This window comes from Telmatherina bonti, assembly GCF_933228915.1.
Source record: "Telmatherina bonti genome assembly, chromosome: 3".
Classification (NCBI taxonomy): Eukaryota; Metazoa; Chordata; class Actinopteri; order Atheriniformes; family Telmatherinidae; genus Telmatherina; species Telmatherina bonti.
The window spans coordinates 9,610,229-9,635,861 of record NC_136621.1 but is presented as its reverse complement, the minus strand read 5'-3'; positions in this window follow the sequence as shown (position 1 = coordinate 9,635,861).

Below are 25,633 nucleotides of genomic sequence, written 5' to 3'. Positions count from 1 at the left end.
TGAGCTGCTGTGCTGCAGGTGTTGGAGCGAAACACACAGTCAGAACGCAGCACACACACACACACACACACACACATACAGTGGAAATTGGGAGTAATTCAACATTAAAGGTGCATGCTGCTCCTGTAACACTGCGTTGCAAACTGCACTATGTCTGTGCATTGCAATATAACTTTATTTTTTTAATCAATTTTATTTTTATCAATGTAATCTCTTTATGCACTACCAGAGGCCTTATCTTCTGTTGAGCACAATTTATTAAAGTTTCTCCTTTAAGGGGATATTTAATGTTAGAATGATGTACAGGTCAGCTGTGGGAAGGACAGACGAAGGGGATGATCTTTTCATTCCATTTGATGAGAACCAATATACACACAGAATCAATGTTGACTTTTCTTTGAGAAACCTAAACTTAATTACAGTCAAGGTGGCGGCATTTGGTGTCTTTCGGCATTAATGAACGTTGGGTCTGACTTCTTCGCGGTTTCAAAGACGTACAGTGAAAAATCAATCAACACTACACTTTATCTATGAAAATTTAAGTCTCTCTAGCCAAGCAAGTGCAGTCTGTTTCAAAAGCAAAGTTCAGTCAGCCACCTGTTGCTATGGTTACCACTACAGGTAGTATGCTGAGAAATAAATTTCTTTTCAACCAGCATGCATTTGTCTCTTTTATTTGAAGCACGCATCTATGAGTAGATGATGAAAAGCAGATCCAAGTTGTGGGAGGTTGTGAGGAAAGAAAGATGATGTGAGGGTGCCTCTGAAGGGCAGGTGAGGCCACCTGAACAAGGTTGTAGTCACATTAAAAAGACACTTATGCTGAAAGGCTTATGTTGTTTGCTGTCACATTATGCCCATCTACTTGAGGAAATTTTTTTTATCCTCTGTCAAGCACTGTCTGTCTTTGAGCCAGTTGCCAAGGAAGCGCTGATGATGTCCCAATGCTGAGGTTACTGGTGTCACCTGCACTTCATCCAGGCTTGATCTTGACAACATCTGTCTTTTGTTGTATCCATCTTCCTGTGCCCTGCTTTGCAGTGGAGCCAGTTTCCCCCAACAAGTAATGTGATGTTCATGCTTATCTCCATCTGTCTCTCTCTCTCTCTGACTCCATTTTGACACCTGCATGTTGTCAAGGACAGGCAACTACAACACAAGCATTGGCAGCTACTGCCAAGGCACAAAGCATGCTTTGATGGCGTGTCATGCAGACTTCAAAACGTACGGCCAACCTTGTACATCAAGGCAGTTTGGAGTTTAGGAGGTGGCAGTGATGTCGATAGAGACAAGAGATTCTTCAGATGGTGTAAGTCAGACACTTTAAAAAAAATAAGTTGTTTACTTCTCCACCTTTTGACTCCCTAAGACGGAATGAAGGTTATTGTGTTACCTGGAGCTTGCAGCAAGATTGTGGGATTACTGATTCATAAGCCCGGTTCTTTTTTCTAATATGCTCAGTGGTGGGTTTGATGAAAATAACATGTAGTTAAATAAATGAAAGCCAGTGGAGTTCTAAAAAAAAAAAAACAATCTTGCAGTCGCAAAAAGGTTGTCTTGTACAAGAATGTGGGGAAGAGAAAATTAAAGAAAATAAAGAAGCTGCTCATTATCAGGAGGAAACAAATTCATTCATAAATCACCGTAAAAGTTTAGGAATGTAATATGCATATATACATAAAATAAATCTTCATGTATAGACATCTTCGTATGTATAGACAGATGTATATATCGTATATATAAATATATATTATATTTTATATGTATTTATTGTATATCACATCTTTAATGTGCATTGTATATAGTATTTTGCTCGTTTTGCTTGTTATTTAGATTTTTTTAACTCGTCGTGGATTTTAATTATATTTTTATTTTTATTATTATTTACTACCTATTTGCACTATCTACTTTGTTTGCACCTTTCATTACTATTTGCACCCTCCTTGTTGTTTCTGAGAGCCTATGTAACAGTGAATTTCTCCACTGTGAGATAAATAAAGTCTTATCTTATCTTATCTTATCTTATGTCAGGACATGGTAAAGATTTAAACGGATTTTTGTGGACAGAATCCCTCACACGTAATATTGATGTACTTCTTTAACACATCATCTGATGTAAATGGTTTTTCAAGCACTTTGTTCACTCTAACAAGGTATGAAGTGAGGTATATTTGGAAGTAGGAAACTGGGAAAGACCTTGGCATCTGGACCTATCGCCATGGTTTTCCTACTTGACAGTGATATTGTGCCCACTTTAAAGCAGCCTGCCATCAGGACATATGTCACACAGAACTAATCATTATTTAGTCAGTCTAGTTCAGATTTTTTACATTACCATGCTGTGCCAAAGCGTTTTCTGAGACAGACAGTAGGAAAGACCTGTTCTTGGCCTTGGCCGGTCCAGTGACCAGCTGGACTCTGTTACTTTGTCTCCTTCACTCTCTGCTCTCACAGCTCGGAGTCAGTTTCACTGTTTGGCACACAGAACCTTTCTTTTAGCCAGAAACCACTGAATACCCGTCTTTCTCTCTCTCTCTCCTTCTCTCTCCATATGCTTGAATATTACTGTTATGCTGGCTTTAGCCAGGATGGAACAATTTTCTCATATTTTGTCAGAGAGAGGTATCATACAGGTCTGTTCTGACGTGGAGGAACTGCAAGTGTCATCTACTCATTGTTCGACTCGTGTAAGAGAAGTGCAACGACAGAATGATGAACAAACCAGTTGTAGCTGTGACTAAACTGTTGTTTGCCACCTCAAAGCAGTACAAAAAAAAACTTCACTGACACTGCGTAAAATGTAAACTGGCACCTACTGTATCGATTTTTGCTCTGATCTACGTGCCATAACTCCTAATTATAACCACCTGGGCCTTGTAATCACTCATGTTATGCACCTGTTTCCCCTTTATCTAAGCTTCTTCTCATCTCTCCTGTAATTCCAGATTGTCTGCTGTCATTTGTTCAACAACACAGAGGTTTTCCACATCTGCTGAACCCACAGAGTTGCTGGCCTTCTTCATGGCATCGTGGATTCCTGCCTCAGCTTTGCTCTTTGGTTTTGTTTCAGTTTAATTCAGATCTATTTTCTACCTACACCCCAACTCTGGAGTTATCTGGATTTAGGATAACCTGTTAATGATATTGTCACCTGTATTTCCAAATTATTATTCTTCCCATCTCCCCTCCTGCTGGACTAAACCTCTGGAAATGTTTACCTTTAAAAGTAATTACCTGCATACAGCTGTGGTTTGGGGACATTTTGAGAAAACCCAAATATCATAAATCAATATATAATTTCCAACAGAACACATGACAGGTCTCGCTTTACTTCTGCACAGCAAATAGATGAAGTTTGCCTAAAAGCCACTGGGAAACCATATTGTTTTTATGCTTAAGGAGATTGTTTTCTGAACTCATGAAGGGAAGATTAGTGATGCGAGTTTTTAATAAAGAGATATTTAAAATAATGTGAGTTTACAATGAAGGATGGCTAAACTCAGTCATGTGTACTGTCAGCTTAAAACCTTGGAGGTACACCTTCAATTTATTTTTTTAAAAGCACTGTAATACACTGTATGTCAGTGAAAATAATTCCTTTTTCAAGATTCTTTCAATGTCCACACACTTGTACATTTTTTATTTGTCTTTTTAATTTACTGTATGAAGAATTATGTTGCTCCATAAACTCTGAAATTATAATAATAAACTTTTAAAAATTATGGATCCAAAAATGTGATCACATTGAGTTCCTCAAATGTCCAAAGTTTTCCTCATACAGTTCAGGGTTGCATATATCCAAGAGTCCAAGCTAAACTGTTAGAGTGGCACATTTGTTTGCATGCAGAAAAAATCTTGAAAAAGGGGGGGGGGGACAAATTCAAATGTTGCTTTGAAAATATGAATTAGGTCAAAATCTTAAAATATAAAAAATCAGGTACAATTGTTGGGTAACACTTTACAATAATGGTACAAATTATATACTTAGGTAAAATGTAACTCCTGATGAACTAATGCATTTACTAATGAAGATTTTATCATGAATTCCTGTTGTTCATCATGAACTAATGATGATCTCAATGTTGATATGTGTTTACTTGACCCTTTATTGATCATTAATTAATGAACATTAGTTCACTGTTAATTCATCAATATGTTGACATATTTGCCAGTTTAAACAGAAACATATTTTATTCCCTGATACTGATGTTTTTCATTTTTATTTATGCAAGACACACTTCATGAGTGAACATGGATATGAAAGTTCTTTGGGTGACTTTTAATAAAGGTTGATTGTAGGTTTCTTTATTTATTTATTTGCTGTTTTGTTGTTTCTAAAGCAGCTATATATTTGATACATACCAGTGTCATATCTTTGTTAAATGTACTACATTAATACAGTGATTTTAAAACCCTGATAATCACTCCAATGCATTAGTTCAACACGAGTTACACATTACTTAAGTATATGATTTGTACCATTATAATAAAGTTTTACCATTTGTTGTGCAGTGTGGTGATGTAAGTATACAGTACATAAAGTGTTAAAAATGAAGACAGGTTGGCCTCCTCCTGCTTTTAGTTAAAGTTGATGTTTTGATAATTGATTATTTATAGGAAATGGAAAGATTGAGCTTTTTTTCTTCTTTATTTTTTATTTAAGTGAGATTTACGTTTGTATTAATGGTTTCATTTGGTGAGAAAATTAAATAAATAAATAGTAAACTAGAAAAGCACTTGGAGAGCCCAGACCTCCACAAAGCAGCTCATTTCTGGATCCAGATGTGATCCGGATCCCCCAGAACTGAATGGAATCTAAGTTAGACAAAGACCCATTCTTACAACAAAACTTAAAAATCTGTTCAGTACATTGTGTGTGAAGTTTGTAACAGACAGACAGAAAAACACCAACAAGAACACAACCTCCACCATGAAGGAGCAACCTGTTGTTGTAATGAAACACCAGTGGTTTTAGTCACTCTCTGTTTGTTTAGTGGTTAAAAAGATGTGCAACATCTAAATCAATAAAAACGTTAAGTTTGACTGCACTTATAAAAACAAACGTGACCATTGCACACTAACGTTTACAATGATTAATACTTGAGGCTTATTGTCTTCGGTGCAGCTTCTTTTGGTACTTCAAAGGGTTGGAACTGTAATGGGTCATGGCAGTGACGATGGTGCGCAGTTGAACATGTAGATTTACTTAAGTGGAAAAAACCCGGGGCCATTTCTTTCGCTTTTTCTTTACTCCCAGTCACGGGTCCGACAATAAAGAGATGTGTAGCTTTTCACACCACTGAGGTGAAGTCATGTCAGTTTGCTTTGTTTCTACAAAGCAAATCATACATGCGTTGTTTTATACCTACTTGCAAAGATGAATTGAAGTAAATTGAGCAGAACATGTTGTTTCTATACATAAAAGCAGAAATACAGATGTGCACTTCAAAGGGGGTTCTTATGTGATGGAGGCGTAAAATTTAATGGCATAGCCACTGAATAGTGCACTGTAGGAAACACACACACACACACGCAGAGTCAAAGGGATTGTTGTCATCAAAATGATACGTACACAAAAACAGTGCATCTCAGGAGAAATGTTTATTTTCATACGTCTCTTTCTATTCCTCGCGCTCTCCTTCAAAGATCCTTGCTTCATTCAAGCTCAGCGAGTCTCTGCCATGCAACCATAGAGAGTTGGAAAGTTAAAAGACGGTGTTTATTGTTTCTAAAGGAATATGAGAACACGCCGGCATTTTCTGCTCCCGCTGTCTTTTTGAAGTGCAATCTCTGTTTATCGTTCTGCAGGGTTTTAGTTTACATCGGAGAATACTCAAATAGAATGCTGTTACGTTTCCGTGTGAAATAATCATGAAATGCAACACAACCGCGCTCTCTGTGTAATTGCTTGGTGCAAGACCCCCCTTTGTTTTTTTTTTCTAAGACACTATTAGTGTAAATAAATTTAACATTAAACATAACAATAACAAGGTTTACACAGGTACAAACAAATGTTTTACTTGATCAAAACTGATATTGTCAAACGGTTATAAGTTATTTCTTCTTCGAGGGTTGCTGTCTTGTCTTTTTTTTCTGCAGTAATACATATACATATATATATATATATATATATATATATATATATATATATATATATATATATATATATATATATATATATATATGTATATATATATATATATATATATATATACTTTTATATACATATATATATATGTATATATATATATATATATATATATATATATATATATATATATATATATATATATATATATATATATATATATATATATATATACACTTTTTTTTATAATAAAAGTACTTGAAAAATATATAAACATTGGTAGTAAATCAAATGTAAATGTTTCCTCATCTAACACATGCAACAATTTTGCATGTACTCACTGCTGTACAGAGCTGTCAAGCTGTCATCTTTGTAGAATAAAAATTATCACATTATAACGTTATAGTTTACTGTAAAATGTGGAAGCAATTGCATTATAATGTGAGACAGTTTTGCTGTGTAAACATGGAATATAAGCCATATTTGTCTCTGAACAAAGAAACTGTCATTTTCTTAACCGCTTGGTCCAGTTAAAACTGGACCAAGCGGTTAGGACACCTCTGCAGAACTCAATACAATATTTGGAGGAACAGGAGTGATTATTGATAAAGTTGATAAATAGCTTCCATTATTAAGTTTGAAAGTAGGACTAAATTCTACAAAAACTTCAGCACTCAGGGATAAATTGGCATTTTAAGACACTGGATAATCAAAGTTTTTTTTAAAAACTGGAGGCTAGTTTTGAAATCTGAGAACTGGAAGGATCCCTTCGTTTGGTCTTGTGAGGCATCAGTGATTTCTTCTGCATGACTGGTAAAAACTCCATTACATTTGAGCCTCCTGAAACAAATACAGAATTTAGCTTTTTAAAGCGAGCCCACCAGTCGGTCCTCTAACTTATTGTAAATCTTTTTAGGTGATAACGGGCTTTTTAAATTTTTGACCTAATATAACAACTGAAATGCAACCCAGGTCCCAAAATGACACCAAGATTCCTGGTTTCTGCATTGCTGACTGAAGCTGCTCTAAGCTTTGAATGCACATCTTTGTCAAAGTCAATTATGACATATTTATCTCAATTAGCAGAAAAAAAGCCACATCCAAGTTTCCATTCGACTGCGGCAAGTGCTTCAGCTTCAGCTTTGTTTGTAAGTACAAGCAAGTGTGTACAAAAATATAAGTAAGGCAAGGCAAGTTTATTTGTAAAGCACTTTTCATGTACAAGGAAATTCAAGTGCTTTACACTAGATAAGTGAGACAGTACTATAGAGTTGAGTGTCTTAGATATTTGGTTTCTGTGAAGATTAAAGTACGTTTTCTTTTGGGTTTTTTTCTTCTTACAAATTTACACATCCACCTTGGCATAAAAAGTACACATTCACAGTATATTTTCAATCTAAGATTTCTTAAGGCAGAGTAGCTTAAGAATTAACAGGTTACAAATAATAGACTAACCTTGAGACTACTCAGGTATTTATAAAGCTTTGTGAAGTTGCAAATGTCCAGTTTGACATTAATCTGTCCAAGAAAACAGAAAAGCCACCGCACTGGCAGGTTGCAAATAAGCTTTCTCGCACAAAATAAGAACCAGAAAGGAGGAAGGAAAAAAAGGAGACAGCAGCACATGAAAAAACAGTGATACAAGAGGGGTGGGCCGAGTGCCACTTGAGTTTCATCTAGAAATGATAGAGTAGCCGGCCCGGACACTGCTGAGACATTGATGAAAGGCATCCATCACCACAGAGATGACATGACTACTCTGAGGCAGACATGCCATGTTATCTGTCACAGCACTGGAAACACTGCAGCAACAACATAAAACATATCTAACAGTTATCAGAGCTACATGTTTATTGAAACATGGCTGTCAGCAAGCAAGTTCCAGATTAAAATGCACAATCTTACATATCTGTAGTCATGCATAAGAGAAAGAATGAAGCAGAAAGTCTATCCATCCATCCATCCATCCATCCATACATACATACATACATACATACATACATCCATACATCCATACATCCATCCATCCATACATCCATACATCCATACATACATACATCCATCCATACATCCATACATCCATACATCCATCCATCCATCCATCCATCCATCCATCCATACATCCATCCATCCATCCATCCATCCATCCATACATCCATACATCCATCCATCCATACATCCATCCATCCATCCATCCATCCATACATACATACATACATACATCCATCCATCCATCCATACATCCATCCATCCATCCATCCATCCATCCATCCATCCATACATCCATCCATCCATCCATCCATACATACATACATACATACATCCATCCATCCATCCATACATCCATCCATCCATCCATCCATCCATACATCCATCCATCCATCCATACATCCATCCATCCATCCATACATCCATCCATCCATACATACATCCATACATCCATCTTCTTGCCTCTGGCCTAGGAATGGTTCACTGGGGCAAGCTGCTGGTCCCAGTCTTCCCACTCATCTGTCACTTTTTCTTTTAGCATTCCCAGACCAGCTAGGAGACGTAGTCTATCGTGGGTCTTCTGCAGGGTCTCCTCCCAGATTTCTGTGCCCAGATCACCTCATCAGGGAAGAGTCCAGGAGGCATCCTGACCATAAGCCTTAGCCAGCTCATCTGGCTCTCGGTGTGGAGGAGCTAGGCTTTACTTCGAGCCCCTCTTGGGGTTTCCCACCCTATTCCTAAGGGAGTCACCCTGTAGAGGAATATTTATGGACACTTGTATTTGCAATTCCATGATGAAGCCAACGGAACCAAATCATGTGCGAAAAGCAGAGACCCAATCCTGAGGCCACCAAACTGGATCCCCTCAACACCTCAGCTCCGCCTAGAAATTCTGTCCAAAGAAGTTATGATCAGATTCGGTGACAACTGCTGCCTTGGCCGAGTCCAGCCCTCACTGCAAATTAATCTGACTTTCTACCAGCAATGAAGCAAGCACCATTTGTACTTTCCATGGGGGTCCAGGATACCATGCTTCACCCCAGGGAGTCCAGGTAAACACCTTCTCCAGGTGAGCCCTCCTCCCTGAACAGACTTTATTGGAAAGGCTGTGGCGTGTGATCCCCCTGTAGTGCAACACCGTCCATCACTCTATCACTCCATTCCTCTGTTTCACCTTTAGTAGCAAACGTTAAGAGGTGATTCGGTGAAATTTCAGCCATGTCTGTTTGTGTGACTGCTGTTACTGGTGTAAAACTTGTACATATTCAGCGCAAATTCCTGGATCTTTTTATTGTGTCGTGTGAGCAAGAATACTCTTTTCATAAACTAAATCAGCTCATATTAGTATCATTCTAGTGCTTTATCTAATGAAGTAGTTTTTAGGAACATTCATCATTCTAACCGCTTAGTCAGACAAAGGGTCGCGGGAAGCTGGAACCTATCCCAGCTGTCATTTGGGTGAACGGCGGGGTACACCCTGGACTGCTCACCAGTCCATCGCAGCTTTTTAGGAACATCATTCATTCATTATCCTAACCAGTTTATCCAATGAAGGATCGCGGGGAAGATGGAGCCTATCCCAGCAGTCTTTGGGCGAAGTTTTTAGGAACTTGAATACAGGAAATGTTTTTTACAAAGGAAAATTGGATATGTATTTTGAACCAAAGAAGGCACTAAGGAAATATTATATTGATAACAGAATTGAAAGGAATTTAGATGATCCCACGTGGTGCTCATAAGAACCTGTAGGTCACTCTGCCATGGAGCTGAGTGTTGAGATCCATTTCTCACCAACAGGGAAATAACAGTTTGGTTAACATTGAAACACATCGGGAAAAAGAAGAAAAAGAAACCACTTTGATTTCCAGACTTTGTGAATAACAACACAACCTAAAACTTAAAGGGGTGCTATTATGGTATTTTAAGTTTTCTGAGCTTTCTACAGTGTTTCGGTGTTGAATCCTCATCAGACATGTGAACGGCGCTGTTTTTTATCACCTAAACGCATGTTTGAGTTTGAGTTTGAGTTCCAGCACGCTCTCCGTTCGGTTTCCATGGCGACAAAAAACGCGTCGTTTTAGAGAGTTTTTTCTACTTGGAAATCCTTGTGACGTCCCGGGGGATAAGGTTTGGTGATTGGTTACCTTCTACTGGTTAACAAGGGCATGTACAAATACATCAGGCGGGTGGAAAACGTGGGATAAAGTTATTTCCAACGATGGCTGGTGAGTTTACCAAAGAGAGACATCCTGCTGCATTCGTTGCTGTGGGTTGCTGTTTTCCACTTCGTTTTCAGGGTCTGATTCAGGTTCCAACATGTAGGACTGTATGCTATGTGTTGACATTGTATTTTGTTTTTTATTGAGTTCATATTAGCCTAATCCTTCTGTTTATGAGATGTTACAATGACGGCGAAAGCAGGTGCGGTGCGCGCTCCCGATGTAGTGCAGTGGCGGGAGGCGGGGCTTAATGTGGAAGAGTCTCACTCCCCTCGTTTTGCCTGCAGGCTGATCTGACAGCCTACGGAGAGGGTCAGTCTGAAGTAAATAAAGCCATTTGTGACAATAACTCGATCAATCCCAGCCCTTCTGGGCTCAGAAATAAAAATAAATTAGCCTGAAAGGCACATAATAGTTCCACTTTAACATAACAATTATTTACAAGTTCTCAGCATCTTTTTCTTTTTTTTTTGTCACTTGCACTTGCTCATAAAACTAAATTCCCAATATGAAAATATGTGGAATAACAGCTGGTCAGTACTGGTTTAAAGAAACTTCTAAAGAGCACCAAAAAAAATCTTTGATTGTTGAAAAAGTTATTATATATGTAGGTATTAGTTCATATCTAATACACAAATAAATTTAAAAAAAAAATCAAAGTTTACCTTTAGGGGTTAAATTATAAAAAACATGGGACATTTTTCACCATGTTGTAATTTTATGAAAAGTATTTTTTGTGGGAAAAAAAAATTGAAAAGATGCCTCATGCTGTCACACATCAGGCAGCGAGGAGTGCTGATGCGTCTCAGTAGCAATGGTAAACTGGAGACTGTGGGAGAGAGGACAGACTGGTCGACTCTGTCAAACTGAGAAGGGAATAAGTAAAACTTCAGCACATCTTCATATCTGATGGATTTATGTGATCTCATTTCAGCTATTTTTAAACATTCAGTGTGGTTTATGAATCAAGTGTACGACAGCTTTTCCTCTGGAATTTTAGAACGAAAAACAAAACATATTTACAAGTCACACCGGTGCTCCATTGTATAAACGTCCCGTCACTGAATTCTTTAAAACTCATCACAAGATGCAGAGAAATGGTTGCCCAGAGACATCTGCTTTCCACCTAAAATATTAAGTTGTTGCCAGATTATTCCAAAGTTCTGATCACAATTTTTCATAACCCCCAAAACAAATGAAACTTTCTTGTTTTGCTTAATCGTTATGTAAATAAGAAACTGTTTATTCCAAAACATAACAAAACTAAGAAAGAAATCCTCACATTTCACAGCTGCTGATAGAAATGATTATGCCCAAAACAATCAGCAGCTTGACAACAATGTGCTTCCTCATTCTCACTGAAGTGCTCTGATCACATTGATATGTGCTGATTGATTACTTTTTTCCCAACTCATCAGATTTTACAGCACAGTTTTTTAAAAATTGTTTGGTCAAAGCAAATGCAAAACTCCAAATATTTGTTTTCTTACAAAGTCTCAAGATAGACTTTCAGCACTTGTCTCTTCCTGCTCCTGTATCAGTTAATGACAACACTTATATTACAGTCAGATTAAGTTAAGAGGAGAATTTCTTGTTGATAAATGAAATATTTTGAATAATAAAGTTATGTATATATGTGCTCATTGAAATAATTTTGGCATTAAAATGTGAATAAAAATAAAAAGTCTTTCATGGGGCCTCTGTGTGTGTTCATATCCATGTGAAAATCACACTCATGCGCTTGTTTTGGTATCTTCATTTTGTCAGTCCAAGAGAGAGAGCTTAATTACTGATGGGTAGATTTTGATTAAGTAAATTAGTTCAGACATTTCTGTTCTTCTCAGATAAATTGTTATTATTTTCACAGTGAGCCAAATTATTAAAGCCATAATTTTGTGTTCCTCTAATTTCCATTTGCCTCAGCTGTACTTTGCAGGCAGTTTGTCACGCTCGGTCAACAATTTTCACATAAATTATTATTAAGATGCCATCTTGAAATTTTGTCTGCATATGTTTGTATTTTCCAGTTGATTGGGGTTAAAAATTTGACATAAAGAACGGAAAAGAAATAAAACAAAATGTCGGTCACATCACTCAAGTTGGGAACGCCCCAAAAGAAAAGAAATATCTGGGAAAACTGGGTTACTCAAGGTTGCGATTCATATTTACATATGTAAATAAACACATTCATTATATGACAGATTCCTTCAGAGAATACCTGGCTGCAGTCGCATCTGCATGCACACACACAGACCAGTGTTGAACAGAGAGTGTGTTCCACATCTCCATGCAGCCACAAGCTACGATTACAATCAACCAAGCTGGCTTTGAAATACAAGCTCTCATTTCCTCCAACACTCTCCTCGCTCCGGCGATGGAGATGACAACCATTCCAGAGACTGAAAAAACATGGCTGTGCCTTTGTGTGCATTTGTCTCCCTGAATTTGCACGTGCAGTCATGTCTGTTTCTGCAGATCTGTTTGTTCTCCGTGTGGAGATATCGGCCCGTTTGTGGCATCACTGCATGATTGCACAGTGCGGGGCTGGAGTTTGGCAACATCAAAGACTTGACACAAAGCCTGGTGGCTGCAAGTCTTTTCATCACTGCTTATCATTGTTTTACTTAACTGCTTTATCATGATGGGGCCGATGTTTGCTCAGTGCAATCCACTATACAGATCTAAGCCCGTGTGCTTCGCTTGCATCATTTTTCCTACGTTGTGTGTCTGTCACTGACACAGACAGCTTCTGCACCTACATACATTTGTAGTTACATGCTCTTTGGCTCTTGTTCAAACGGTGGCCGTTTTGCATAAAATGCCTGCAGATGAGTTGGCATCAGATATTCTATCTTGGCCTGATTTGGTTCATACATATTAATAATGCAAAGGAGCAGAGTTGACATTGTGTGATACCAAAAGCTCAAAAACACTAACACAAGCACACGTTCCAGTTTGACCTCATTTATCCTGATTAATTTATTGTTGTTCAAAGATATTTTAAGTTTTTCTCCTGACAGAAGACCTTCTTTGAAATTTAAAGGCTATTGAACCAAATGGCCCTGTGATTGACTGGCAACCTGTCCAGGGTGTAGCCTGCTGTAGTGCAATGATTGCCAGGAAAGGCTCCAGCTTCCAACGATCCTGAATTGGACTGAGCAGAAATGAATGAATGATAATTGAATCATAGGTATTTGACCTCATCAATACCAAATGGTTGCATGGTGGTTATCAATGTGGCCTCACAGCAAGATGGTTGCTGGTATGATCCTCGGCTGGGGGGATGCTTGGAAAGTGGCTTTTCTGTGTGGAGTTTACATGTTCTCCCTGTGTATGTGTGGGTTCTCCGGCTGTTTACCACCGTCCAAAGACATGCATGTTAGGTTAATTGGTTACTCTAAACTGCCCATAGGATTGAGTGTGAGCATGAGTGGCTGTTTCTCTTTGTTTGCTGTCCAGGGTGTACCCTGCCTGTCACCCAAAGGCTGCTGGGATAGGCTCCAGCTTCCACGCGACCCATTGGACTAAGCAGTTAGGCTAATGAATGCAGGAAGCGCAGGAAGGTCCCTGAATGAAACAATTATTTTTTAGTCTACAGTCCTAATTGATTTAGCTTAAAGGTGGAGTATGTAAGATTTTCAATATTTAAAAAAAAATTAACTAAAAAATAACTACAATCATAATTAGATAGTTTTTTAAAAACATATAGGTTCCAGTCTGTCCATATTTGATGTGTTATTAAATTACAAGTTTAATTAATGACAAAGACCCTTCTTAAATGTTTGCCTACCAGTAAAAAAAAAAAAAAGTGCTTTTTGTCATTTGTCTTTAATTAAACTTGTAATTTAATAACGCATCAAATATGGACAGACTGGAACCTACATGTTCAAAAAACTTTCTAATTATGATTGTAGTTATTTTATTAGTTAATTTATTTTGAAAATGTTGAAAATCTTACATACTCCACCTTTAAAGATTACTTTTTTTATACATAAAATGCCTTTCAATCAAGTAAATAAACAGACTATTTATTTCACAGAATTGTTTTATTTCTAAATAATTGATTTTTTGTTTTCTGGTAAAAAAAACCTTTTTAGATGGAGGTTGATTCACAAATACATTTCAGTTTAGTGAATCTGCCTCAGGTTGGAACACAATTGTAAGAATCTCAACTTTTAACAAATTTAACAATATAAAACTTAACTTCTGAAAAATCATGAAACTCATGTTATATATTATATATGTTAAGAGTTTATTGTCTTATGCTTTCATTAATGTATTAAACTTTGTTACCTCAGTTTAGCACTGCTGCCAACCGCTCCACAGAAGTTCACATCCAGATAAAAAGCCTGTCGCATGTGTTAGATTTAACTCCCGTTTGGCCCAAGGAGGCTTTGTGTTGTATAACATTGTTCTGCGTGCAAAACTCCCAAAAGGTCAGACAAGGCAGAATCACTGGTCATAAAACCGTAAATGACAAGAAAATTGTGCAGAGGAAAAAAGATTTACCTGTCAGGGCATCACAGCCACGGTGGTCGTGAGGCATGCAAGAGAGGGGCAACGACATGGCCATTGTGGTTGCTGTGAAATTCCTCCCTGTTTATACCAAACAAAAAAGTATTTTTAAGTTGATACAATATTATGTGAAGGTCAGGTGAAAACTTCCTTCTGCCTTCAATCACATTTTAATGAACTATGTCGGCCAGGTCCCCACTGGGAGTACTAAAACTAACTGGTCTCTCCACCTGCCTCAGCATCTCCTCCTTTCGCTGAGAGCTGGTAGCTTTGATTCTGTCTCTTAACAAAACACCACACTGATGAAAGCTATAAACATGTTTTTCCCTTAGAGACTATCATCACCATTATTAACTGTCTGTCTTCTGGTGTCTTTTTGAACCAGAACGTTCACTAAAAGACACCAAAATACGTATTTTATATAGGAAGTCAATTTGGTTTGGTGTGCGTCAGGGTGTCTTCGCGGTGCGCACTCCGAGTATGCGCCCAACGTGCACACCCTGAAGATAGCCCGACACACACACCCCACCAAATCAGTCCTACATATCTGTATTCCCAGAAGTCAATAATATCAGTCAGTCAATATCCTGAAAGATGAGCCAAAATGCACCGAAACGCGGGCAGTATGCTCTTCTCTGCTACAACAGAGAGCTTTGTGACAGCCAATGAGTTAACGACCAATAATATGATGCCTTAAAACTTTTAGGATTATAACAACTTCTGATGCCTTGTTTATTTTTTTCTTATAACATTCTGACTGAAGATACAACTGTTAGATAGTTAGCTAGCCAAAAGCGCTAGCTTTTTCAACAGAGTAAAGGACAGTAGGGACTGCTAATCATGTTAGCAATGAACAAAAGAGAAGATTTGTTCACATCATGCAAGGTAAGACTGACAGCAGCAACCACTTGCTGCAGATACAGAGCAGTGCAGCCTCAAGCCATCATAGGGACACCTCTGGAACTTGTTGGACTTTGGTAGGGTCATGCCCCTGCTGTCTCTGCCCATTTCTATGCCTGTCTACCAACAACATGCATAAAAAGTGTATCAGATAGAGGTTTTTTTTGTTTGATGCAGAAGCATATCAGAGATTTCATGTCTACTTATATGTTGCTGTGCTATGTGATACATGTGGGTAGGGGGTGGGGAAAGAGGGGGGGGGGGGGGGGGTTTAGCATTACCTTTAACTAAGGCTTTCGGATGACAAGCGACAGCCCTGTTTGCTTGTTTCTCCCAGCTTTTTTTGCACTTAGCGTCAATTTGGTAAATCAGAGCTCTCTGAATGAAAAATGTGGGGGTGTGGTGATGGAAAAGGGGCACATTCACAGTAAAGTAAAGCGCAGCAATGTGTAAAAACACTTTTTGATTGTCTTGGCTCTCTGACAATACTTACACTGTGCAACATGAGGGTCTGTATAATTACTCTCTGGCACACTGAATTCAAAGCTTATGTCAGCATCCAGGCAAATCAGTTCTGTTTGTTTGGCCTTCAGCTGTCAGTGCTCAGGTAGATGTGTGAATGTGTGAAGTTTAAGAGCCTAAAACAATAAAGCATTATTACTCAGAGCCAGTGGAGTTCAAAGGCTTACTTAAGAGTGATTCCTATGGATGACCCAAGAAAAGACATGCAGTCAAAGAAGAAAGATCACTTTTAGCTCATGTGGACAAGTTAACAATTAAAAGAGGGAGGTGCTTTTATTTTAGGATCACGCTGAAGCATTGATGGGGACTAGAATCTTCCCTCCTTTATTCTTATATCTCATCTGCAGTCTGCAAAGTTTCCTGTTGCTGAGTCTCTGGAAACACAAAAATGCATTCTTAACATAATTAAGTCACAATTTGATGCTAATCCACTTCATTTACTAGTGATCATCATCATTAAACCTTCTTCTTCTTCTTCTTCTTCTCTGTTTTGCTCCTCTAGATTTCCCCTTTTCATCTTGTCAGGATTTAGTTTCTTATTTCAAGAAAGACGAATATTTAAAAATTTAATCAGTTGTTTCCACCTACTGTTTGTTAGTAAACTGCTTTCCCACTAACATGGTGATACCAGTATGTTGTGGTTATGCATTTTAACACCATATTAAACAGCCAGGAGCAGCAACAGAAAAAAAAAAAAAATTTTATACATGAAGTTTGTTTGAAAAAGGAAGGAGAGAAAGATTATCAACAGGAATTTTGCAATATGCTGCCATTTCTGTGAAATCATTCTAATTTTTTTTTTTTTTTTTTTTTTTTTTTTTTTGGATGGGAGTTATTATTTTATTTATTTTTTGTCAATTAAGTCGTATTGCTCATCCCTTGTATAAATTTAACTTCTCTCTTCACCACAAATGAATGGAAGAAATTATATGAAAAAAAATCAAGGTTTCTACTTTTCTTTATTATGCCCTGGATGAAATGCAGTAAAAGAAACAGTCGTCACAAAGTTCAGGGCTTCTTACCTTGAGGTAAAAAAAAAAGGGAAAGGTGTTGGCACAATAACGTGTGCAAAGCAGAGAAGAAAGTAACACAAAGTTCAGATTGAGCCCATGGCTGTGGAGCAGGAGGGAAGCTGAGAAAATATAAACAGAAAACTGTCCACAAGGATGAAAAAGAAAGAAGAAAAATAACCTTAACAGCTTAAATAACCTGTTGCCAAAGCAAAAGTAAAAGAAAGGGAAAAACACTCTTTGTCTTTATATATATATATATATATATATATATATATATATACACACAGGATATCAGAAATATATATATACACAAAAACTGCTCAAACCAAACATGCTTCACTTGATAAAACTGCACCCACATTCGAAAAGGTCTGTAAAAACCATGAGATTTGCTTGTATCATACAGCATAAGCCTAAATCATGTTGACTGCTACGGAAAAGCCAGCTTGGGGTTTTCTTTTATAACAGCCGACCATGATAATGTAGAAATGTACAAAATCAGAGCAGCAGCAACACAAAGCCAGACAACAAGGGGGGGTCTCGGAGAGGCAGCAACACAGATGAGAAAAATAATGGTTTGAAGGAAGCGGGGAAAGAGGGGAGTTGGCAGCATGGGAGAGAAAGCAGGGGAGGAAGGAGACCAGCAGACATTGCAGTAAATGACCACAAACTGTCTTTGAAAATATGAAATGGACAGAAACGGGATGCATGTTCAAAGGCAAGAAAATATGTATTTTGTTTGTGTAGTATTCATTTATCAGACAACTGTCGATACATTCAATTTATGCCTTTTTCTCTGAATTGTACACAGCCAAGCCAAAAGAAGCCACCAACCAAAACAAAAAGTTAACATGAAACTTTGGGCCAAGTTTAGCTTTGATGCCAGCAGGGGCGGACTTACCATTACTTATTACTAACATAAATTGTGTTTTTGATTAAAATGCATTCACTAAACCGCCAGTAGAATGTTTATTATATTATGTGTGTTCAGCCCCCCCCCCACTTCAGTCTCCACTATATTAGGTTAGTCCATACTGCACATGCGCAGAAAGGATCCAGGAAGTACACAAACAATATGAAAACAAACGGCGTGAAGAGGCATGAAGAAATAAAAGATGAAAAGAAAAGAAAATGAAAAGGAGCTTTCCCACAGTGATGCTATAAAGTGACCAAAGAAGGAGAAAAGCTGAAAGTTGCCCTCAAAGTTGTAAAGTCAGGAAACCTTTGCTGCAAGTCAACTAACAACGTCAACATCTATTGGGGAGGGTCCATTATGAGTAGGGGAATGATGAGCAAGTGTGAAAAGGGCCCCTTCTATATAAGAAATGTTTCTTAATTCCGTTAAAGACAGGAAACACTAATGGTCATTTTGTAGTAAGCTTTGAGTTGCCTATCTATTTGTGACAGAGGATGAGAATTTAATTATTTAGTCAACTTTTTTTATACATTGAATTTCCAGGAAAGCTTCAGGCTTCAGGGCTCTTTCTAAAATCACACATATGTTTTACAGGTAATTTTGGCAAGTGTTCTTAGCCTTTAATGGGCTAAGTTATGCATTCAGAACAATAGAAACTTAAGGAAGTTATTAAAGGGTCCTGACCAATATATCAGCTGGTCGATAAAAATCGGTCCTTTATAGCCTTTTTTAAAAATAATCATCAGCTGTAATTTTGCTGATCAAATGCCATTTTTTTTCTTAATTTCTCATTGAACGGTGACTGCTGTTCAGTGTTGGGTTGGGCAGGATGATGTCCTTGCAGCTTTTGTTGACTAGTGGTTGCTGCTGTCTTCTCAGTGACGTACGGGAGCTACAGTCAGGCAACATTACAGGGCTGAGCGGAGCTACATGCTACATATGACAAACTGTCTTTGCCACGACAAGTTAGTGCTCTTCATTTATGTTGCATTGTTAACTTAGCGGAAGTTACTCCATGTCTGTGGTATATAGGGCCACGCACTGATACCTAATGTGATCTGTGTGTGTGTGTGATGCAGTGATCTGTAACGTAAAGAATGACTCATCACAGTAAATGAATAGTTTGTACCATCGAGTGAAGCAAACCTTCCCTGTCATTTTACACTGTCCTCTCAAGCAGCAAAGAGACTTTTACACTGGCTGTTTGTTAGCAATGACATAGCTGTAATCTGTTTCATGATGCATTTCCACCAGGTCCAAGATGATACTTAAAGTTTTGGCTTAAGAATTCACCCCTCAAAGGATGGCTCACTTTATCACAAATATTACCACATATTATCATTATTTTGGGGACACTTGGTTTCCACTGAGCAGGAAGGGTTTTAAATATGTAATCGGCAATGCAAATAATGTACAGTAGTGGAGTAAAAAGTGCAATATTTACCATAAGGCCCCATGCCTGCCTTTGCCTAGGACCCCAGATCTACTAAATCCACCACTGGATGCCAGCAGCATTTGCTGTGGCATTGTTTCAGTTAGCTCCTGCAATGTCACAAGATTTATCTCCATCCAAAGCTGCAGTAGTTTCTAACCTTGTATTGATGATGGGAGGGTCCGACCCACGATGCAAAGTCTCCAGCACATCCAAAAGACTCTCAGTGAGGTTCAGGTCTGGACTCTATGGTGGCAAATCCATCAGAGAAAATGATGTCTCCTGAGCCTTAAACTACTCTCACATTTTGAGCCAAATTTGTCATCTTGGATTAAAGTTGTGCCATCAGGACAGATGCCCATTAACTTGCCGATTCAGTATATTCAGGTAGTCAGCCGGCTGCCCCCACACAAGGCACGATGGCTGCATAACTTCAGCTGCCTCTCTTCCTACCCTGATGGTCCCATCACTCTGGAACAGGGTAAATCTGGACTCATCAGAACCAACACAGAACAATGGTGCTTTCTGACAAACTGGCTGAAGTTTACATCAGTTTTATCAGAATCAAAGTGGACGGGATTTACTCCACAGAAGTAAACAGCCTGAAAATTTGGTCCTGAAGTTGATGCTTCAGTCATCAAGCTCCTCTATAACCTAAAAATATTCCTAATAATAAACAATAGTAATATAATATTGAGATGAATAAGAACTTTGCCAAATATTCGGATGTCAGTAAAAGCTTACCAATACGACCAAATGAAATTTGAATTGGTTGCCAGGCAACATAATGATGAGACAGCTCATGCAGCGTTTGTAGCAGCAGCGGTGGCTGTCCTGCAGCTGGAATGATTGACACTTGACACCTGGTCCACCTCCAGCTCTGTTAGAGTCTTTAACAATGTCAAGAAAACTTATGAAGCTAACTGATCATTAGATCATTATTTTATTTGTGTGTGATCCTATAAAAGGGTTATTTGACTTGCATGCCCTAAGATTTCAAAAAGAGTCCATGGATAGGGTAATAATAATAATAAGAAGAAGAAGAAGAAGAAGAAGAAATATTATTAAAGAAGAAGATAAAGGCAGAAAAGATAAGGACCTGGGAACGGATACAATGTATGAGGTGGAAAACATGCATGACAAGATAATGTTTACTAAGCTGCAGCAGTTTTTGGTTTTATGTGTATGAATCTTCATCTCCACTGAGAAACATTTTGATTCATGTTTTTGCCTGGAAAAGTCTGATGAGAGGTTTTTATTTATTTATTTATTTATTTATTTATTTATTACAGAAAACAGCACCCCACCGTGACTGGGAGAGATTTACATGCATGTAATGACAATAAACCAAAACAAGATTGCGACAATAAAACCGAAGAATTAAAAGATGAATAAAAAAGCAGGAACATCTAAAGGAATGAGTTCTGTCTGTTGCCAAATTCACCAGTGTAGGCATCACCATCACACTAGAAGGTGCACACAATTTACTGGTAATATAATTTTCTTGGCAAGTCATTTAAAGAAACTTTTTTACATATATTTAATATCCTGAGCTGAACCATATTCTGAACTGGGTATTTTGTGTTTTGGCTGTTGTAGTGTTGTTCTGTTGTCTACAGGACCAGTCACCAGAGAATAAAATGCATCAAATGACTGGAGTGAACAAAAGCTTTGTGTATTTGTGACCCATTGCGTGGAGTTGGCAAAAACCCCCCATGTCACTTTTTTTCACCTCTCTTATTATATGAAGATTTATTTTCTTCGTTTTCTATTTTAAATAAAGTAATTTTCTCCCCATCCAACACTGCACCAAACTAACGTGATACTTCAAACTAAAATACATTATGAATATTTTTTAGTTTTTACACAAGTAAGGAAATGTCAGTTATTATGTAATGAAAAAATGCTTTTTATTTTTATTTTTTCTGTCTCTTTTTTTCTTAAAATAACATAGATTTGTCAATTTTAACTAAGTTACTTTTTACTGTGAATATAAAGAAAATGTTTAATTATAAAATGATTTTAAACCCACAAGGGTGAGTCAGCCTGGGGGGGGTGTGGCCGTCGTAGTGGGGTGTGGTGCATCTGTCTGAGTTGGCATGCAGCTGCAGCTGGCATGGAAATGCTGTCCCAGCTGCAGGTAATTGGGTCGTCAGTACTAATGGCTATTTATCTCTTCTGCGGTGACGCTACGAGGCTCCCTGCTGATGTCTTAATGTGCTGCCAGAACCTTTCCTGGACTGCAAGATGGTCCACCATAGGCAGGGAGCCTCAGCAACAGAAAATATATAAGACAACAACATTCTCCAGGTGCCTATAATCTGTACTGCATGTATGAGCCTTCTGGTCACCATCTGTTGGCTTTATACACTGAAAATTTGTTTACCTGCACTGCACTGCTGACTGTACAGACTATGGAACGACCAGCTATTACCAGCTGCCTGATTTTTTTCAATATCAGATTGGTATCAACAAGTGTCTGATAAATAGCTATTGCTGTGTCCTGTCTTATTGGTGATTTAATTTATTCTTTCTTCATCATAATTCAGCTCTTTTTTTCAGAACTTTTTCCATTTCCCACGCCACCCCCCTCATTGATGGCTAATTCAACATCCACCTTGCCTCCGACCCAACCTGTTAGCTTTGTCCAGCAACCAAAAGATGATCTTACAAATACTCTTCTTTTGTTTTTTTCCTCTCTTTTAATCAACAGCCAGATCTTCACTTGTAAAGCAGAACTCTGCAGCAACGTCACGTAGTGTCACAGATAAAAAGTTGTATAGTGCGGTTTCATAGCCTCTAGAAGAGAAAAGGGCAAATATCAGACTGACTTTTGTTCGTTGGAAGGAGCTCAGAGAAGAGACTGGATCCAAGATGGTTGCTAAACTTTCTTTCCTTGAGGTGCACCTGCAAAAGTTAAGTAGGAGAACATTGTTATCCTTTTCTACAGCTTTTGTAGAGCACACCTTTCAGTGACTTTACCTTTTATATATTCTACAAGTAAAAACTCTTCCATTGAGTTACATTTTCCTGTTTTTAAAATATTACCTTGATGCCTCAATCATTTGTTTGAAAAAGTGTAACTTTTATAAAGAAAAAAGAACTCCTGAAAGGCCATTTTTCCATTAGGTTTTTTTTCCATCCCTCCATCCATCCCTCCATCCATTCTCTGCCGCTTACTTGGGGTCGGGTTGTGGGGGCAGCCGCTTAAGCAGGGAAGCCCAGACTTCCCTCTACCCGGCTACATTTACCAGCTCTGTGGGGAGATTCCCATGGCGTTCCAAGGCCAACTGAGAGATAGTCCCATCCAGCGTGTCCTGGGTCTGGCCCCATGGGCGAAGACCCGGCCACCAGACGCTCACTCTCATGCCCCACCCCCAGCCGTGGCTCCAGAGGGGTCCCCGGTGACCCGCATGCAGGCATGGGAACATTTTTTTGCCAATGGTCGTCGTTCATCATAGGGGTCTCTGAGCCGCTCTTGGTCTGGTCCCTCCCCTAGACACCTATTTGCCATGGGTGACCATACCAGGGGCATAAAGCCCCAACAACATAGCTACTAGGATCTTCAAGACACATAAACCCCTACACCATGATAACGTGGAAAATAAAATACAACAATGGGTTTCATGTTTGGCCATGATGAATAAGTTTCTGAGTTTAGCATTCATAAAAAAGATTATATCAAATTACTCTGGAAATAATTCACCAAAAATTCATATTAAAAAAAAAAAGATATATCATTTTTATAACATGGCTTTGTTGCACTTGCTGGCACATAAGCTTACCTTTATCATGTAGGGAGGTTTTAAATGATGATGGCTCAGAGCTGAAACAGAAGTAAGAAAAAAGCATCTAACTGTGTTCAGTAGTAATACAACTATTTATATGCGTATCTGGAAAGTGCTGTGTTTTCAGTGAATATATGCATTTTAACCAAACTTATATGTACAGAAAATGCAGTCATAGACTTCTGCTTTGAACCATGAGCCTTATGCACACTGGCATATCCACTCATTCACAAACACCTGGTGGATAGCCGGAGCTTGTCCAGTAATGTGCTTACACCAAATTAGTCTGTACTGAAATGCATCTTTACATGCAAATTGCTCAGTGGTTGTGCAGTTCCCTGTTTGCAAGTTCAAATAAAGTTCAGTCAGCCTTGCACAGTGAGGCCAGTCTTTTACATGCAAATGACTTAAAGGCTGTCATACATAAAATGTAAATGATTTCAGGGTCGTTTTAAAAAAAAAAAAGAACTCCGTCAAGCTGTGGTAGTTGCATAGCAACGGTGAATGAAGCTATAAGTGAGTGCATTTGTATTCGATATGTGAAAAATCATTATCTGGTACAAAAAAAGACAAAATGGAGCATTTTGAGTGAGACCAGCCCTTATATAATTGTGTAACTCCTTAAAACTAGTAAAGTGCAGTGAGTTAGCAGTAATTTGAGTATTGACACATTAAATATTTAAAATATTGTAATGTTTTTCATGACATTTAACATCTATATTCCAGCACAGTGATAAATAGAACAATAGCATTCATCCTGCAGTGTGTTTGATGGAGATGGTAAATAAAAAAAAAATTAAAAAAAAAAAAAACAGAAATAAGAAAAGATGAAAAATGTTACGGGACAAAGTGCAGAAATAGTGTCTAAGTGTCCGCTGCTGCTCCTCTCTTCAGTAGACGTCTTCTCCGCCAAGTTTAACTAAAGGTCGAAAGGCGATTTTTTTTTTTCTTTTTAAACGTAATGAAGCAGTCATGTCCAGATTTATCGGATTCCTTAGCAAAGCTTTGAACAGCTGGATCACTGTTAGCCTTTGGACAGGCTCATGAAAAGTGTTTTTTGACTGTAGATCGAGCATCAACACCAAAACAAAAGCTGCTTCTAACACAAAATAACAGAAGGAAAACAGCTGATACAGACAGCAATGATGAATGACGGTTAAAAAAAAATCATCTGGCTTTCAAAAAGATGATTTGTTTTCAAGAAAACTTTAAAGAACCAAATATAAGATCTGCTGTTTTAGCCAGTGAAGACAACCAGTTAAGCAGCTGTTCTCCTACTAGAAACCTACTAAAAAAAAATCTAATGGCCCTGCGATGGACTGGCGAGCTGTCCAGGGTGTACACCGCCTCTCTCCCAAAATACTGCTGGGATAGGCTCCAGCTTCCCCGCGACCCTTTATCGGACTAAGCTATTTGGATGATGAATGAATGAATGAGATCATCGCTAGTATGTTCACTGCTAATTGTTAGCGTGTTCACTGCTAACTGTTAGCGTGTTCACTGCTAACTGTTAGCGTGTTCACTGCTAACTTGCTCGTAGGATTGGTTTACTGGATCTTTTTACTCAGAACAGAACCTCCTTGATGTGAAAGCCATGCAGATTACCAGAACCATCATCGTCATCGTCATCGTCATCATCATCATCATCATCATCATCAACAGCAGCTGACAAAAGTTGAACTGTCATAGCTTTGGAAATTTGGCAGGTTTTTTGTTTTTTTGTTTTTTTTTTGTGTGTGTGTGTTTTCCTTTTTCATTGATAGTTTTTCTGAAACTCTTCTCTGAGTCCTGTCCTGTGTGCATAGGTAGACAGGTAGCTGCACCACTGGTACAGAGGCAAACAGCGTTGTATGTGACTGGTTCAACCTGGTGTCAGGTAAATACAAAACCCAATTAGACCAGGTCAACGTTTCATTGTCAGGAAAGAAAGGTTCGATGAATTACTGAGGTGTAGGAACCACATCAAGAAATGGTGGCCCAGTGTTAGTTGGTCCGCCGAATCTATAGAGTTTTATGGACCAGTGTGTCCAATAAATATCAAGCCCAAAATTCCCATCAGCCCGCCGGGAAAATGCCCAGTGTGCCAGATGGCAAGTGTGGTCCCTGGTAGCATTGTACCATGCATAGATCTTCATTAAACTTGAACTTGAAGTTAAGAGTTTCTGTGTCTTTCTGTAAGTTTCAGAAGACTCACTCAGGAACTTTGATATCTTCGATTGTGCTGAGCTTCTTTCCAACTAGATCTGTCCAC